This window comes from Marmota monax, unplaced genomic scaffold (assembly GCF_021218885.2).
Source record: "Marmota monax isolate L192 unplaced genomic scaffold, Marmota_monax_Labrador192_F-V1.1 WCK01_AAM20220418_F8-fsc00044, whole genome shotgun sequence".
Taxonomy (NCBI): domain Eukaryota; kingdom Metazoa; phylum Chordata; class Mammalia; order Rodentia; family Sciuridae; genus Marmota; species Marmota monax.
Window position 1 is genome coordinate 2,310,304 of NW_026695198.1, and position 17,952 is coordinate 2,328,255.

A 17,952-nucleotide genomic window follows, 5' to 3' on the forward strand; every position below is an offset into this window, starting at 1 on the left:
TTTTAGGAGTAAAGACCTTACCAGAAGCTCTAGGAAATTGTGGTACATAGTAGATGCTCAATAAATTTTAGCTATTTTATTATTTATAGTAAATGATTATGTTTTCCATAGTATGGTACGTTTTTAAAAATCTAAAAAAAGATGCCATAAAAGTAGGAAGGGAGACTATTAGAAGGAATTAAGGGGAGGGAGAAAAAGAGAGCAGGAAAGGTATTTGAGCAGTGAAATTGATCAAATTATGTTTTTATGTATATAAAAATATGAGACAATGAGACCCACTGTTCTGTATAAATAATATGCACCAATTTAGAAAATAACTGATATGTCCAGGAATTCTTTAAAGATAGCGAGAGGAAAGAATAAGAGTCAACCCGTTTTTTTTGTTTGTTTGTTTTTTCTTTCAGTCCTGGTGATTGAACCCAAGGGTGCTCTGCTACCACTGAGCAATACCCAGACCTTTTTTATTTTTTTTTTTTTTGAGATAGGGTTTCACTAAACTGCCAAGGCTGGCCTTGAACTTGTGATCCTCCTGCCTCAATCTCCTGAGTAACTCGGATGACATGCCTTTGCTACCACACCAGGCTAGGGTCAGTCCATTAAGCTTCTGCTCAGTAAAATCACTTCTTGCAGACTGCCTCTTGATACATATTGAGTGGCAATGAGTTTAAAGTTCTCCTGCTGGCATACTTGCATTCTTTGTTTCATTTAACAAGTATTTTTTAGAGTGTTAAGTGCTGGGTCACCATTATGTCAGGATTTTGATGGAGCTAATACTTCTTTGAGCAGGAAGCTACAGTGCAGTGGGTTGAATATGCAGGAACACATACAGGGAGCACAGGGAAGCAAAGGGGCCCCTCAGATGCCTTCTCACAGGACACAGCTGTGCTGAGCTGGGAAGGAGGAGCTGGAGGGACTAGTCAGGATTGAGGAGCAAGGGAAAATGTTTAGGAGAAAAATAATTTTCTGGAGTAGGAGAGTGTTAATTGTGGAGGGGAAGAGGTATGGCTGGGATGAAATTAGAGTGCTTGCTGTATACAGTATGTGAAGGACTTGTACTATGAGCAAAGAGTAGGTGCTGTCTGAGAAACAGAAAGGGCAGCAGAGGACACTCGTTAGGTCTGTGAATAAGAAAACCCACTAGAGATAGTGTGAAGAATGGATTAGAGCAGGTCAAATGTCATGCACAATGACAGTTGTCCCTCTGAAGAGGTTTTTGCAGTGAATTGAGGTGAAAGAGTTGAAGTAAGAGAAGATGGAAGCCATGAGAAAAGGGATTAGTCTTAAGAGTGCTTATGAGAATGAGTGTTAGGGTGTGACAGGTCTTACCTGGAAAGTTTAGGGCTGATAATAATGGGTAGATAGGAAAACAGGAGAGGCTGTTAAGTGCAAATGGATTCAGTGTGTTTTAACATCAGCTGAACTGTGGCTGCTGAAAGTGAGGAGCCTAAGCATAGCTTGTACCCAAGTAGAGTGTCTGCTCTGCACAGAAGGGTACAAGGGGGAATCCCTGTGGCAGAACTGCCATCATCCCCAAAAGGACATTTGATGTTAATTCTGAGCACATGGTCACTGTGATTCAAGTCCTTAAGGTTTTGCCTCAAAAAGTGGCTTGAGTGTTCATAAGCACTCATCCCTCCATTAAAAAGAAATCTCAGTCAAATGCTCAATGTGTCATCCTAGTGTGACATCAGATGGACCTTCCAAGATAAATTACCTATAAAATGTATATCCAAATGTTCTAAAGTTATATTCAAATATGTTGAATATAGGGGAATGTTCACCACAGGCAAACCATAGGCAACAGGGTTGGTTTTTGAATAATTCATCTAGAGCCCTGTTTCATTAGCAGATGCCATTGTTCATAGAGGTCATTCCTAGCATACTCTTAGCTTAGGGGTAATAAAATAATACATGATTCGATTTTGTGTGTGTGTGTGTGGTACTAAGGATTGAACCCAGGTGTGTTCTAGCACTGAGCCATATTCCCAGCCCTTTCAGAGTCTATCTAAGTTGCCCAGACTGGCCTCAAACTTACAATCTTCCTGTCTTAGCCTTCTGAGTATCTGGGGTTACAGGCATGCACTACCACCTGGCTTATATTGTCTGCTTTTGATTAATTTTTTCTATTCTTTGTTTGTGTTAGGTAGACATGCACCTCATTCAAAAGTAGTACAATGTCAATGAGGTAAAATTTTAAAAGAAAGAGATATGGAGCACAATTCTGTTTTACTTGGCTGAAAAGATAGCTGATATGTTGAGAGACAGTTTCCTCCTGGCTCTGACTCTACTTTGGTGCACTTTCTGTCACAGTATCATAAACAGATGTCTATAACAAGCTCATGGAACAATCCAAAGCTTACTTCCACTCCCCAAGCGAAGGGGAAGAGCACAGGTAAGAGCTGGAATAGATGTTGCTGCTGAGATTTCTCTCCCAAGTGACAAAACTGTAGTGATTAGCAATGGATGGCAGATGGCCTTAAGGCAGCCTGCTCTTCCCAGACTGGGAACAAGAGAAGCCCAGAGTGATTACCAGGAAGGAATTCTGCACACATAATAGATGAAAGTTTTGTATTGTAACCTAAAAATAATAATAATAATAATAATAATTATTATTATTATTATTATTATTTAAGGAGGAGTAAGGTTTACCAGTTTAAAAAATAGAGTAACTTACCCCATGTATGTATAATATGTCAAAATACACTCTACTGTCAATGTATATCTAAAAGGAACAAATTAAAAAATGTTTAAGTAGAGTTATTGTACTCAAGAAATGGGCAACATTTAATAAAATCTACAATTCTAACAGTGCTATGAGGATTGTGGTAGTTTCTTTAGTGATTACTATTCAGTTTTTCTTAGTTTATTTCTCAAGTGATGTGTAGTTAGAGCATCTGGCTTTATTATAGAGGCAGAAAGCTGAGATATTTTCAGTTTCCAAGATATGATGTCTCACTGTGCTTTGAACTTTAAAATGAATTACAGGAAAAATAAATTGTGACCATCAACCTAAAAAGGTGAATTCTTCTTATTTGAAGTTCAGGAAGGAAGAAAGGTAAATTAATACCTTGAGGAAAATTTTCCCTCATTTTACCACTATTTGTCTGTTTTAAATCTATTCACTGAATCTCCATGAGATCCTGCCTAATGTTCAGTACTGTGTAAGGCACTGAAGATTCAGGAATGAATGTAAAGAAAAGACAAGATGCATTTAGTGTCCAAAGTAGAAGATTTGGAGAATGCAATTGAAGATGTTGTCATATAATGCTCATAGAATTGTTTAAAGGCTGTATCTTAGACACAAACATGTTTGTCTTTTAATGTGTAGGTTAAGTATTTAATTAGATGTCTATGTCTCAATAATCTAGGTAGGAAATGTCCTAAATCCCTAGATGTAATTGCATATATAATTTCATTAAATATAAGGTCTGTACTTGAAACTTTCTACCTCTTACAAGTGAGGAAATTCCAAGCATTCTGGTGTAACAGATAGTTTTAGTGGGTACCTGGTAGATGACATCAAATGTCAAAATGTTAAACAGCTTCATTCACATAAACTGAAAATGTATAATACAGATTGTGTAAGTGTTTTTGGTGTTCTCCATGATAAGTGGGCAGGCAACTGAGCTCCCCCATTACCTATCTGGGTTTTAGAGTTTTTGCAAGGCACAGCAGAGGGTCAAAAAGAGGCAATAGTCCCTACTGTCCAGGCCAGCCAAGGTAGTAGCGATGGTCCATGATGATTCCTAGGGCCCTTTGACATGACTCTTCTTTGTTCTTTTGTAATGAGTAATTCCTTCATTGAGAACAGAATGGCTTGTCAGATGAAAATTGTAGCTCACATGTTGACAAACTTTATAGGCTTTAATATTAATTTTATTAACTTTGTCATATTTTTTTCTGATGGAGTATTGATAAATGCAACCATCCTTTGTTACAAAAGCAGAAGTACTAACAAAAGAGGACTTAAAGAGGTTTGAGAGAGTTTTTTAGGGGTGAAAGTAGTGGTTTATAGCTACACAGGTACCTTGGTTGCATAGGTTATTTGTATTTGCTGAAACTCATTGACTGTTCTTTTGAAAGTTGTGCATTCCATTATATGTAAATTTTGTCTCTAAAAACAACTTTTGAACTCCAATTAATAATACACAAGCTAAAGCATTTGAGCTAAAGCCGATGCCGATAATGTACTTTGAAATACATCAAACATAAGTTAGACTTATTGAGGTTAGAGAAAGAAGAATGTTAAGCAAGTATAGTACAATGCTAATGCTAGAGTCTAGGGGATGCTTCTTGTAAAATTGTTTCATTTTTGCTATATGTTTGAAATTTATCCTAATACAAATGATAGAACAAAAAGAAGACTTATGGGGATAGAAAATAGGAAATGTAGGGGTGTTTTCTGGTCCTAAGGCTCTAGCTATAAACAACTAATGGGAGATGGTTGTATGTACAAATAAAATCAGAATCCACGAGGTCCCAGGGCCTTGGCTGAGGACAGAGCCCTGAGGAGCACCAAGGGCTACGCTTACTAGATTGGAATTTCCTCTAGGGCACTGTTTTTTGCCAGCAGCTGTATTTCTACCCCTAGCATAGTGCCTGCTTCTGTGTTTGTGCCTTATCTATTGAACAGTGGCAGACAGAATGAGTACAGAGGAAAAAGAACAGTGGAGATAGGAAAACAATTTTGGGAGACCAGCACATAAAAGTGATATAGACAACTGTATGATCAACAAGGTTGACACTACATAATTGACACTATATAATTGAAGTTGATCAAGACAAAGGCTCTAGAGATAGTAAAATTTTTAGTCTCAATGGACTTTTCGGGTTGATTGTTCATGTTCTAGTTTGTTTGCTTGTTTTTTTGTTTGTTTGTTTGAAATGCGGGCATAAACTCTTCTGGCCTCAAACAGACCTGCCTCAACCTCCCAAATAGTTGGAACAGTTGGTGTGCACTACTGCATCTGGCTAGTATCTTATCGCTTTTAATGTGCAGACTTAGTTTGTAGTTTACTTAATGGTACAAAATGAATGTGGTGGATGGGTATTTGAATCTAAAGTTTGCCTTTCCCTTCTATTACTGATAATTGGTAAACCTGTGCAGGTTATAGTTAGTTGGCAGTTATGTTCTCACTGTTTACCTCTGTCCTTTGGAATCTTCTCCCAAACATTTATTTGCTTATATCCTTTGCAAAGCCCTTTAAATGACATCACTGCCTTCTTTCATTGTACTCTTCAGGATCCATATTCTCCTCAATCTCTTGTACACAGTTCAGTTTCTCGTTGCTGCTTCTCCTCTAAATAAGAGCATCTCCTGCTTTGCCTTCTCAGATACAGGGCCAGCAAACACTGGAGCAGGTGTTATATAGTAGGCATGTAGGTAGTCTTACATGTAGGGGCATAGATAGTCCCCTTAGCCTGCTTCCTAGTGAGGGAAAGGTATAGCTGAATAGGCAACTTCTAGCAAGAATTGTCATGGGAGAGGTTTCTGTGGGGCATCAAAGGGACACTGAACACAAGCACAGGCTTCAGAGATGCTTCATAAAGAATGAGAAGCCAGAAGACACTGAGTTGTGGGTTAGCCCCTTAAGCCCTCCAACCTCTGCATTCCCATGGCACAAGTTCTTTCCCTCTTCTGACGTAATTGCCATCCCAGAAATAAGCTAAAGGAACTGATGGCCCATTTAGGACAGGTGGTTGCACAGAGATTATCCCTGAAGTTGAACTCCAAAGATAAGAAGAAAAATTTGTGATCTTATCTCTAAAGATAGATGTGAAACTTATGTGAATGTTCCTTTTTCTAGGGAGATGGTCACTTTATATGTGATCATCACAGGTATCTGTGACCCAAAATAAAATCAGCAATTACTGCTGTAAGGCACTAAGGCATATTATAATCATGGTCTAAAAAACCTTGGTCATTTTTGCTATAAATGTCATGTTTAAATGGGTAGTATGGAGGGCAGGAGCAGCTACTGTCTTGCTTGCCTTGGTATACCAGAAGGGTATGAACATTCAGAGATTTAAAGCATACCAGTACTGAACCTTTTGTTTTTAAAGTAATTTTATACCAGGGATTCTAATTATATAATAACCTTCAGAAAGGCCACAGAAGGCCTCCACCTCAAACCTATGAATCCATGAATTCATGAACCCACATTATACCACCCCTACATTGTACTTTCTCTCTAATCTACAAAGACAAAGACTGCACAACTACACTCTCAATGTACCAGATTCTCACCTTCTCCATGTCACCTGAAGAAACAGGACCTGATGTGGCAAGAGTGGCCCATGTTTCTGTTCAGCAGCAAAGCCCCAACCTAAGTAACCCATCTTTAGCCCACAATATGACTGTCCTCTCATTTCCTTTTCCATCAATCACAGATATGGCCTGGACTCCATCACCCCTAATTTTATTCTTCTCAAGCTATAAAACCAGCATCTTGCTTGTCATCAAGGCTTTTTTCTCTCTACAGAGGGGTTCATTTTGAAAATCTGTCAGGACTCTTATCTTCAAGAAGCAGATAAGCCATGGTGTATTTTGGCCCTAATGAATTCACTTCTGCACCTTGGTGATTGTAAATCAGTGGTTAGCATAGTAGACCAAATTATACAGTACAAACAAGTACCTTTTCTTATAGAGTGTCCCTCCAAAATGACTCTTTGGCTTTCATTTCATGACTACATTTTTCCCTCTGGCATTTCAGTGGCCTCCAGCTGGTTACCTATCCACTTTCTGGGCCCTTCTTTCTTCAAGCACTTTAGATCCTTCTTCTGGTGTTGCCACAGCCCTGATGTAAATTTTGGAAGTATAGCTTTGGCCATGTTGCTAACCTACTCAAAAATCTCAGGTGGTTCCTTGTGGCAGGTAACATCAGAGCCTGCTTTTTCATGTACACATTAAAATTTCTTTCACACAACTTGTTCAAGTGCGTTTTTTGTTGTTCTGCTACTAGTTCCGTGGCCTAGTTAATGAACCAACTCAGTATTCCTGGTATTTCAGCCCTTATTTTGCCTGGAATGTCTTTGACTCTTCATTTACTATGTCTCAAATTCCACTTTTTCATGAAGTCTCTTGTGATTCTTTCCAGCTGGATGGCTGTCTCCAGTGTTTGAACTCTTGCAGTTTTGGGGTGGTTTTTTTTTTTTTTTTTTGTTGTTGTTGTTGTTGTTAAACTAATGCTTCTCATACAGCACTGTCATATTCTGCTTAATGCAAGAGTTGCATATAGCATATAGCTGCTTTGTAGGTTTCAAGCTCCTTAAGAACAGAAACTATGGATATGGCTCAGTGCCATACAAAATAACAGATCTTCTCTGATAGAATTTGCTATAATGTAGGGGAAACGTCATTTATTCCATACAGACTTACCTTTAAACCTACAACAAATAAGAAACCCAGAGTTAAGGTCACAAATACCACTTTTAAAGATATTATTAAAGCAGATTTAAAACTTGTTTCCTAGAAAATATTTAAGAAAGAAAATTAATGCTGTGAGACTCCAAAAATAAGGTGATCTTTAAAGTATTGTGCTGTATTTCGAATACTTTGCGATTAAATGAGAAAATGTTATGTGTAGATCCATTCTTACATTTTGAAGACCTGTTTTATTTCTCAGTAGCACTATGAAAGTAAAGTTTAGAACTCTGGGAGAAGCTATCATATTGGGCCTAGGAGCAGAGACCTGAGTCTGGGTGGGGCTAGCAGTTCTCTGCAGCCCTAGGTGGAAGCAGCAGGGGCAGTACTAGGCATTGAAGTCAGGGGCACTCGACCACTGAGCCATATCCCCAGCCCTATTTTATATTTTTTTATATTTAGCAACAAGGTCTCACTGAGTTGCTTAGTGCCTCACTTTGCTGGGGCTGCCTTCAAACTCGCCATCCTCCTGCCTCAACCTCCCAAGCCACTGGGAGTATAGGCATGCACCACTGTGCCAGTCAACTGCAGCATCTTTCTAATGCATATTTATGTATCAGAATTCACCTGGCTCTTACTAAATGAGCATTTTATTTAATTACATTCATATCATCTGAGACTAAGCATATTGGGACTTTTCATCTCGTTCTTTCTGTCCCTGTACTCTGAGATGTTACAGGCATCATCTAATAGGATTTGAGTACGACAGGCATATGACAACCTCTTTTTTAAAAAAGTATTTAGATATAATTAACATAATAAATTCATCATTTTAAGGTATACATTTCAGTGGTTTTTGATAATTTATAGAGTTGTACAACTGTCGTCATAATCAATTTTAGAATCACCTCCAAAAGAAAGCCTATACCATTAGCAGTGACTTTTCATCCCTCTCAAGCCCCCAACACTAGGTAATCAGTAATGTACTTTCTGTCTCTATGAATTTGCCTACACTGGACATTTTATGTAAATGAATTCAATATATGTTCTTTTGGAAGTGGCTTCTTTTTTAGCATAATGAATTTAAGTTTCCTCCTTGTGGCACATGTCAAATATTTCAGTATATGAATATATCACATTTTGTTTATTCATCTTTTGGTGGACATAATACTACAATGTACAAGTTTTTGTGTGGATGTAAGTTTTTATTTCTCTTGAACATATACCTAGAAGTACAATGACTAGGTCAAATGGCAACTCTTATGTTTAACATTTTAAGTATCTACCAAATTATTTTTTCTGAGTAGCTGCACCATTTTATATTTTACCAGCATTGTATATACATACCAGTTTCTACACAACCTTATCAGCAATTCATATCATCTGTTTTGATTGTAGGTATCCTATTGGGTATAAAAGAGTATTTCATTATAGGTTTGATTTTCATTTCCCTAATGCATGATTATTTGAGGGATCTTTCCATGTGCTTCTTGGCTATTTGTTTATCTTCTTTAGTCAAATATCTACAAATGCCTTGCCCAATTTTCAGTTTTTGGTGGTTTTTTTTAATGAGTTGTAAATGTTCTCTATATATCCTTGGAATATGTTCCTTATCTAAATTTTATGATCTAAAACATTTTCATCCATTCTGTAAATTATCTTTTTTCTTTTTACTTTACTGATAAGAGTCCTTTGACACAGAAATTTTTTTTTTAATTTTTTTAACTTGTAGGTGGACACAGTACCTTTATTTTATTTATTTATTTGTATGTGGTGCTGAGGATTGAACCCAGTGCCTCATATATGCCAGGTGAGCACTCTTGCCTCTGAGCCACAACCCCAGCCGCAGAAGTGTTTTTATTTAGATGACATCCAATTTATCTTTTTGTTATTTCATGTGTTTTTAATATATCTAAGAAACTGTTCCCTGATACAAGATCTCAAAGATTTTCTTCTAAAAATTTTATAGTTTTAGCTCTTACATTTAGGTTTGTGATACATTTTGAGTTAATTTTTATGTGTGGTGTTAAAAAGAGTCCAATTTCATTCTTTTGCTTATGGATATCCACTTATTTCAGCACCATTTTTAAAAAAAATTATTCTTTTCCTGTTGAATTTTCTTGACACCTATTTTGAAAATCAATTGACTTTAGCAAGGATCAATTCTTTTCCATTAATTAATATCAGCCCGATCCATGTTACTATTGATCCATTCTTTTGCCAGAACCAATCTGCCTTGATTACTATTATCTTAAGTTTTAAAATCAGAAAGTATTAGTATTCCAATTTTGTTCTTTTTCAATGTTGTTCTGGTTGTTGCGGGTCTCTTGCATTTCCATATGAATTTTAGAATCAGCTAGCCTTTTACAAAGATAGGGTTGAGGTGAGTCTTCAGAACAGCTTAGCATTGCTATCTTAATAATTGTGCAGGGTGTGGTGGCACACACCTATAATCCCAGCAGCTCCGGAGGCTGAGACAGGAGGATCAACAGTTCACAGCCAGCCTCAGCAAAAGTGAGGCACTGAGCAACTTAATGAGACCCTGTCTCTAAATAAAATACAAAATAGGGATGGGGTTGGGGCTCAGTGGTCAAGTGCTCCTGAGTTCAATTTCCGGTACCCCTCAAAAGAGAATTTTAATTCTTGATTGGGATATTATAGTTCAGTGGTAGAGTACTTGCCTAGCATGTGCAAGGCCCTGGGTTTGAGTCCCAGCACCAAAATAAAAACAAACAAATTTTTAAAAATTAAAACTTAATTCTTCAAATCTGTGCATATGAAGTGTGAAGTGTTTTTTTCATTTATTACACTATTCTTTAATTTTTCTTAACAGTGTTTTGTAGTTGTCAAAAAACAAGTTTTATACTTTGTTAAACTTGTTGCTTTTTTTATACTATTAAAAAATTTTTGTTCTTAATTTGAACAAATTTTTGTTCTTAATTTTATTTTTATATTGGTCATTGGTAGTATATAGAAATAAAACTGATTTTTGCATATTGATCTTATGTCTTATAAACTTGCTGAACTCATTTATTATTTTAATAATTTTACAGGATTCCTTAGGATATGCAAGATTATGCCGTCGGGCTAATAGTTTTACTTCTTGCTTTCCAATGTAAATGTTTATCAGACAGAGGAAGTCCTTTTTGTATTCCTAGCTTATTATTTTTTTCCATGAATTAGTGTTGAAGTTTGTCAAATAACCTTTCTGTGTTTATTTAAATGATTTTGTTATTTATTCTAATGAGATGATTATATTACATTAATTGAGATAATTATGTTACACTAATTATCATTATTCAGATGATAAACCAACTTAGCATTCCTGGAATAAATCCCATTTAGATCATGGTGTATAATTCTTTCTGTATGTGACAGGATTTGATTTGTTCATGTTTTGTGAGTGTTTATAACTTCTCCTTTTTTTTTTTTTTTTTTTTTTTTTTTTTTGTGCTAGGGATTGAACCCAGGAGCACTTTTATCACTGACCTACATCCTCAGTTCTTTTTATTTTTTAATTTGATATAGGGTCTTGCCAAGTTGCCCAGGCTGGCCTTCAAGTTGGGACCCTCCTGCCTTAGTCTCCCCAGTTGCTAGGATTTTATGCCTTGTTATTGCTGAGGGGCTTTACTTTATATTCCTACAAGATATTTGCCTGTAGTTTTCTTTTCTTGTGATGTCTTTGATTTTGTATAAAAGAAATGATGATCTCATAGAATAAATTGGTAAGTGCTCCCTGCTCCTTTTTTGTAAAGAGTTTTTAAACTATTTTGAATTCATTTTTAAACATTTGGTAGACTTCACTAGTGAAGACCAGGCTTTTGTTTGCTGAAAGTTTTAAAATTACACTCAGTTATTTTTTATAGGTTTACTTAGAGAATTTGTCTTTCTAAGATTTTGTTCACTTATATTTAAGTTTTCTAATTTTTTGGCATACAGTTTTTCACATTGATTCCCTTTAGTGTATCATGTAACTCCTTTGATTTCTGTGAGATTGGAAGTGTTTCACCTTTATCTTTCTTTCATTCATGATTTTCGCAATTTAAGTTTTTTCTCATTTTTTCTTTGCCTAGCTAATGATTTGGCAACTTTGTTATCTTATAGGGTATCATTCTTTGATTTCCTTTATTGTTTTTCTGTTCTCTTGTTTTATTTATTCCTGCCTAATCTTTATCATTTTCTGTCTTCTTTAAAGTTTGAGTTTACTTGTCTATTTTTCAGGCTTCTTAATATGAAAGTTGAGGGTGATTTGAGATCTTTTTTTTTTTTTAATATGAGGCATTTACAAATACAAATATTTTCCAAGCACGGCTTTAGTTGAATGTCATAACTTGTTTTGTGTTTCCCTTTTCATTCCTCCTCAAGTATTTTCTAATTTACTATGATTTTTCCTTTGACTCACTGGTTATTTAGAAGTGTGCTAATTTCCACATATTTGTGAATTTTCCAAACTTTCATTACTCTTGTTTTCAAATGTCATTTCATTATTGTAGAAGATATGTTGCCTGTTTTAGTCTTTTAAAAATATCTTTAATTAATTAATTAATTTTATTATGTGGCGCCAAGGATGGAACCCAGTGCCTCAAACAAGCCAGGCAAGCACTCTATCACTGAGCTAAATCCCAGCCCCTGATTTTAATCTTTTGAAATTTACTGAGCATATAGTCTGTTCTGGAGAATGTCTATGTGAGTATAAATAATATGGGTTCTGTTATGAAAGATTTTTACAATTTTTCATTTCACAGAGTTTTTTATTTCATTTGATCTTTTGATAAGACTTGCTAGGCTTATTAGTTAGGCAAGTGTAGAAAGTTTCATTTAAATTGAGATTGTATGTAAATATAATGTTTTACTGGCCTTAGAGTATCTCACTTTCATCTTGTCTGGTCATTGGACAGCTGCTATTCAGCATTATTTTAAAATGACAGGCTATTAAGGCAACTATGTAAGTCTTCATTTGGAAAGCCTGTTCATTATGCTAATTAACAAAGTGATATATAAAGAACTCAGAAAACAACACCCCCAAAATAATAATAATAACCCAGTCAATAAACGAACAAAGGAATTGAACAGGCACTTCACAGAAGAAGAAATACAGTTGATCAACAAATATATAAAAAGTGTTCAGCATCTCTAGCAATTCAAGAAATGCAAACCAAAACTACTCTTAAGATTTCATCTCACTCCAGTCAGAATGGCAGTTACCAAGAATACAAGCAACAGTACATGTTGACAAGGATGGGGGGGAAAAGGTACACTCATACATTGTTGGTGGGACTGCAAACTGGTTTAACCACTATGGAAAGCAGTATGGTGATTCCTCAGAAAACTTGTAATAGAACCACTATTTGACCTAGCAGTCCCACTCCTTGGTTTATAACTCACAAAAGCTAAACTATGGAACCAACCGAGGTATCCTTTAACAGATGTATGGATAAAGAAAATGTGTTATACATACACAATGAAATATTAATGAGCTTTAAAGACTAATGAAATTATGGCATTTGCCAGTAAATGGATGGAACTAGAGAATATCATGTTAAGCAAAATAAGCCAATCCCAAAAAATCAACAGCCAAATGTTTTCTCTGATATATGGATGATAATTCACAAGGGGTGTGGGTGGCCTAGGGAAGAATAAAGTTACTTTGGATTAGGTAGAGGGGAATGATGGGTGGGGAGGGGTATGGGAGTAGAAAGGATAGTAGAATAAATTGACATTATTACCCTAACTACAAATATGACTACACGACTGGTATGATTCTACATCATGTACAACCAAAAGAATGAGAAATTATACTCCATTTATGTATGATGTATCAAAATATATTCTACTGTCATGTATAACTAGTTAACAAATTTTTTAAAAAAGAAAAAGAACAACAAAATGAATTGTGGTAATTACATACAGTGATTCCTTACTGAAAGCAAGCATACATTTGTACAACAGATTGACTTAGAGGTATCCAGAGACAAGCAAATAAGCAAGATAGGATACTGTTTTCTTTAGTAAATTGACCATGATTTCAATGGGTATATATGTGAAAATGTCAAGAATTAACCGACTTTCAGTGTTGAAATGAAGAGGACAGATGTTATGTGTTTTCTCATCAGGCTGGAGAAAGGATTGTGTGCTCACTCACTCTTCTGCGCTTGTGTCTGTGCACCGCCCCACACCTCTCGCACTCTCTGTCTTGCTCTCTTGCTCTCTCTCCCCAACCTCATTCAGTGACATGTCAAAGGGAAGCCTTGTGTTGGCCAACTAATCTAATATCTAATTGTTCTTTTTGTTTGTTTGTTTTGTTTTGTTTTTGGAGTGTACTGGGGATTAAACTTAAATCACTGAGCCACATCCCCAGCCCTATTTTGTATTTTATTTAGAGACAGGGTCTCACTGAGTTGTTTAGGGACTCACTGTTGCTGAGGCTGCCTTTAAATTCAGGATCTTCCTGCCATTGGAGCCACTCTGAAGCCACTGGGATTACAGGCGTGTGCCACCATGCACATCTTTTTCGTTCTTTTGTTTGCTTCATCCTCATACAACAAACATGGACATTGGCAGTTATTTTATGTTGATTAATTAGGGTCAGTAATTTAGTTGTTGATAGATCTTTATTAATTTAAATGAGGTGCTAAGAATCTAACCCAGTGCCTTACATGTACTAGGCAAGTGCTCTACCAATGAACCACAACTCCAGCCCTCAGTAATTTCTTTATCAACACAGTATGGGTTTAAATACACTCTTCTATGATCTAATACGTTGTAATCAAATCAGTTTCTAAAGGCAACCCAGAATATTATTGAAAAAACTGTTTACTTAAAAAAGCAATGATATAATTAAGTTATGGGTTGCAAATAATACTCTGAGTGTTTATAAACCTTCCCAGGTAGTCTCTAGGAAGATTTCCCATGTGCTGTTGAATGTAATAAGACCAAATTCCTTGAACATCACTGTGTATATATCCTAGATATTTGGTGCTATTTTTTGGACTTATTATTTGCTATCTGGGATAGAGTATCATGTCTACTAGGTGGAGACTTGTAGTTTACCATACCAACTTAGAGTTGCCACATTTGTCTTTATGTTCAACTAGTCCATAGTGAACTACTCCATTTTATTTTCCAGTGACAAAACTGGAAGTATTGACCAGATAGCCCAGCTGAGAATATAAGTATTTACTCTCTCTGAACTTTTAACTTGTTCATGCACTACTCAACCTACATGTGCACCTATCCTATAGCTTATACATGATATCAATGTATATAATTATTATTTTTTTAGTGTTACCCTTTTAACTCATCTAATGTCTCCTGGCTCATTATTTTCTCAATCTTAATCTATAAAATAGAATATTATACCTTCTATATGTATATGTTCAAACTATTTCTGTTTTTATTATCTCCGTTGATTCTTATAGTATTGCTGCATATCCACCGAGTTACATACTACAGAATTCAGTCTGGGTTGTATAAGCAGAAAGAGTATATTTGAATGCTGCTTACCTGGAAGTGAAGCAGGGAAAGTAGTGAGGCTAAGAAATAGTTTCAGCAAATAGTGCCATTGCAAGTGCATGCCACCAACACATTTGGCATAAGCCTTTTATATTTCCAAACAACACAGCAACATCATGTTTACACTTGTCATGATACAGGTCTCCCTTATAGACATAACTACAGGGCAACCCTATATCTCTTCAGTTCCTTCAGTTAGTTCTACTAGTGCAGGCTCTCAAAATGTTGGCCTTTCCTTTAGTTTAGGCTCTATTCTGTCTTGGAATTCTGTAATTCTGTACCCTTGTCGAGTGAAATTGCAAGACTAAAATCACGAACACACCCTATATAAAATATACCAAAGGGAGAAAACATTGAGTTAATACGCATAAACTAGATATCCTGAAAAGGGGGAAAAAACATGCATAACTATTAAAACTCTTATTTCTACAAGTGTTTTCTACCTGTTTAATGGTGTATTTGCCCTAAGGGAGCCAAAGTATGTCACCTGGTACATTGAACTTCACTTATAGTATTGCTGGCAGACAGGGAAGATAAATCCAAACCTAAGTGTATGTTTAAGTGAGAATACATTGTTGTGCTGCTCTGATAAAAGGAGATCAATGTAATTAGCATCCTACTCTGCAGCTGGATGGTCCCTCATGATTGAATGCTGCTTCAGTCAATTTGGATACTGTGTAGTGTTAATAAATAGGTTAGCCATGATAAAAAGCTGTCCGAGATGTTGCCTTTACCACTGTGGTCACTTTGCTTATAAGCCCATCAGTTAGCCCCGGACTACTGTCAAAAGTGTCAGACCAGGGCTGGAGTTGTAGCTAAGTGGTATAGTGCCTGTCTGGCATGTGTGAGGCACTGGGTTCAATTCTCAGCACCATATAAAAATAAATTAATTAAATAAAGGTCCACAACAACTAAAAAAAAAATTTTTTTTTAAAGGTGTCAGACCAATAGTTTTGGGGGGAGAGAGGGTACTGGGGATTGAACTCAGGGACACTTGATCACTGAGCCACATCCCCAGCCCTATTTTATATTTTATTTAGAGACAGAGTCTCACTGAGTTGCTTAGTGCCTCGCTGTTACTGAGACTGGCTTTGAACTCATGATCCTCCTGCCTTAGACTCCCAAGCCACTGGGATTCAGTCCAATATTTATACAGTGATTTTTCACATCTACCTGTTTTTTTGAGTCTCCTGTCCAGTAAGCATTCAGGTAGAATACATATATTATCCCTCATTCTTTGTTCAAGATATCTATCCACATATGTCTTCCCAACCATCTTGTTGCCAGTCCTTGTCTTTCTAAACTTTGGCTCTTTGTAAATCACTATATCTCTCAATGTAAGCTATCTTTGGTCTGGGGTCAGCTGGTCCATGAGATAGATGTACCCTCAAAGAATGTTCCCTACCATCTAAGTAGTTGTAGTTGTCCCAGCATCACATCAATACTGGATCAGTGTGGTCCATAACTTATACCATTTTCCCTGGGCAAACTGGACCTAAGATGTGCCACATGAAGCTCATCTGTCAGGGCTTCGTCTGGGGGAGTTGTAAAGCTGTAACCGTCTATCTCCAGCTACTACCCTATTATATCAGTCCATCTGTACCCCTTTTCTCCTCAGACAACTGGTCATACAGACTTTCTCATGTGATTCTAAATGTGGGTTGAGTGAAGGACAGCAGATGTAGTAAGTATATTAAGAATTTAAGCTTCTTACACTCAAATATGCTACTTACACAACTTTCACTTGAGGACACTGTTCCTGGGCATATTCATCTTTGTAGTCAGGTGAATCAGATAATACCCAGTTCATGAGTCCCGTGGTTAGATAGTATGCTTTGCTCAAAGTTTCAGAGTTATACATATGGCCAGGTGTTTGGTCCCCACTAGGACCCAGCATCAAGCCAGATTTATTTATTAAAAGGAAAACTTGCTGAATAGAGTATGACTTGGCCCCCAAACCTTGGGACTTTCCACTTTTCTAATTTGTCTCCATGTATCCTATTCAGCTATGAATATTCCCATTGGTCACAAGACTGAGGAGAGAGTTGCTTGCAGTCTGCCCTGGCCCATAGGGAGAGCTTTTTCTCAGCTTTACTTAATGTTGGTAGTTTTATGTGTCACTAATATGTTAGGGCAGTGCATTAAAGGTGGCATGTGTTGCCTCCAAAATCCAGTAGGCATCTTTTTTTCCTTTTTTTTTTGGTTTTTCTTTTTTGGTAGAATTGATGCAAAGTACATTTTTCACTTTGGAAGATGCATCTAGTTCATTGCACCAATAGAAATTTTACTCAGAGAGCAGGCTTCTGAATTTTTACAGTATTTATGTTCTACCCTCTGGCACATACTTATCTTACCAGGATATCTTTAGGTACCTATTAGTTTCTGCTAACAAATCAATTAGCATGATGTCATCTTGTCCTCTGAGGCAATAAAATGATTAATGTTCCTGTGGACTGGGTGAAGGCACAAGTCTGGAATTAGCTAAAAGTATCCTGCTGCCCTGCTAGGTGAAAACAAGTAGCTTTCTGCTCTGTCTGCTTATTAGAATAGGAAAAAACACATTGTTTGTCAAATCAATAGCTGCACACCAGATAAAGAGATGTGTTGATTTGCTCTGGTGGAAACCACATCTGGATCAGCAGTTGCTATTGGAGATGCATACTGATTAAGTTTGTGGTAAACCACTGTCATTCTCAAAGACCTTAACATTTTTTGCATAGACCTAACACACAAAAACTCTAGATAGGGCAGAGGGGTGGGAGGGAAAGGGAGGAGGCAGGGAGTTATTAGCAAGGACGGTGGAATGTGATGGACATCATTATCCAAAATACATGTATGAAGACAAGAATTGGTGTCAACATACTTTATATATAACCAGAGACTAAAAAAAAAAAAAAAAAAAAACTGTGCTGTATAAGAAGAATTGCAATGCATTCAGCTGTCATTTTTTTTTAATCAATTAAAATTTTTTTTAAAAAAGAAATGTTATAGGTGTCACTCATACCTTTCAAATCTCCATGATGGCATTAATCTTTGTGCTTACTGCAAAAGAAGCAGCATTGTCATTTGGCAGAGAA

General features: G+C 36.5%; 1 protein-coding gene across 9 annotated transcripts in view; it reads left to right on the plus strand.

Annotated features, from left to right (window-relative positions):
* Positions 1-17,952, plus strand: part of Spidr (scaffold protein involved in DNA repair) — a 410,995-nt gene that overhangs the window by 210,034 nt on the left and 183,009 nt on the right. The window lies entirely within an intron of this gene.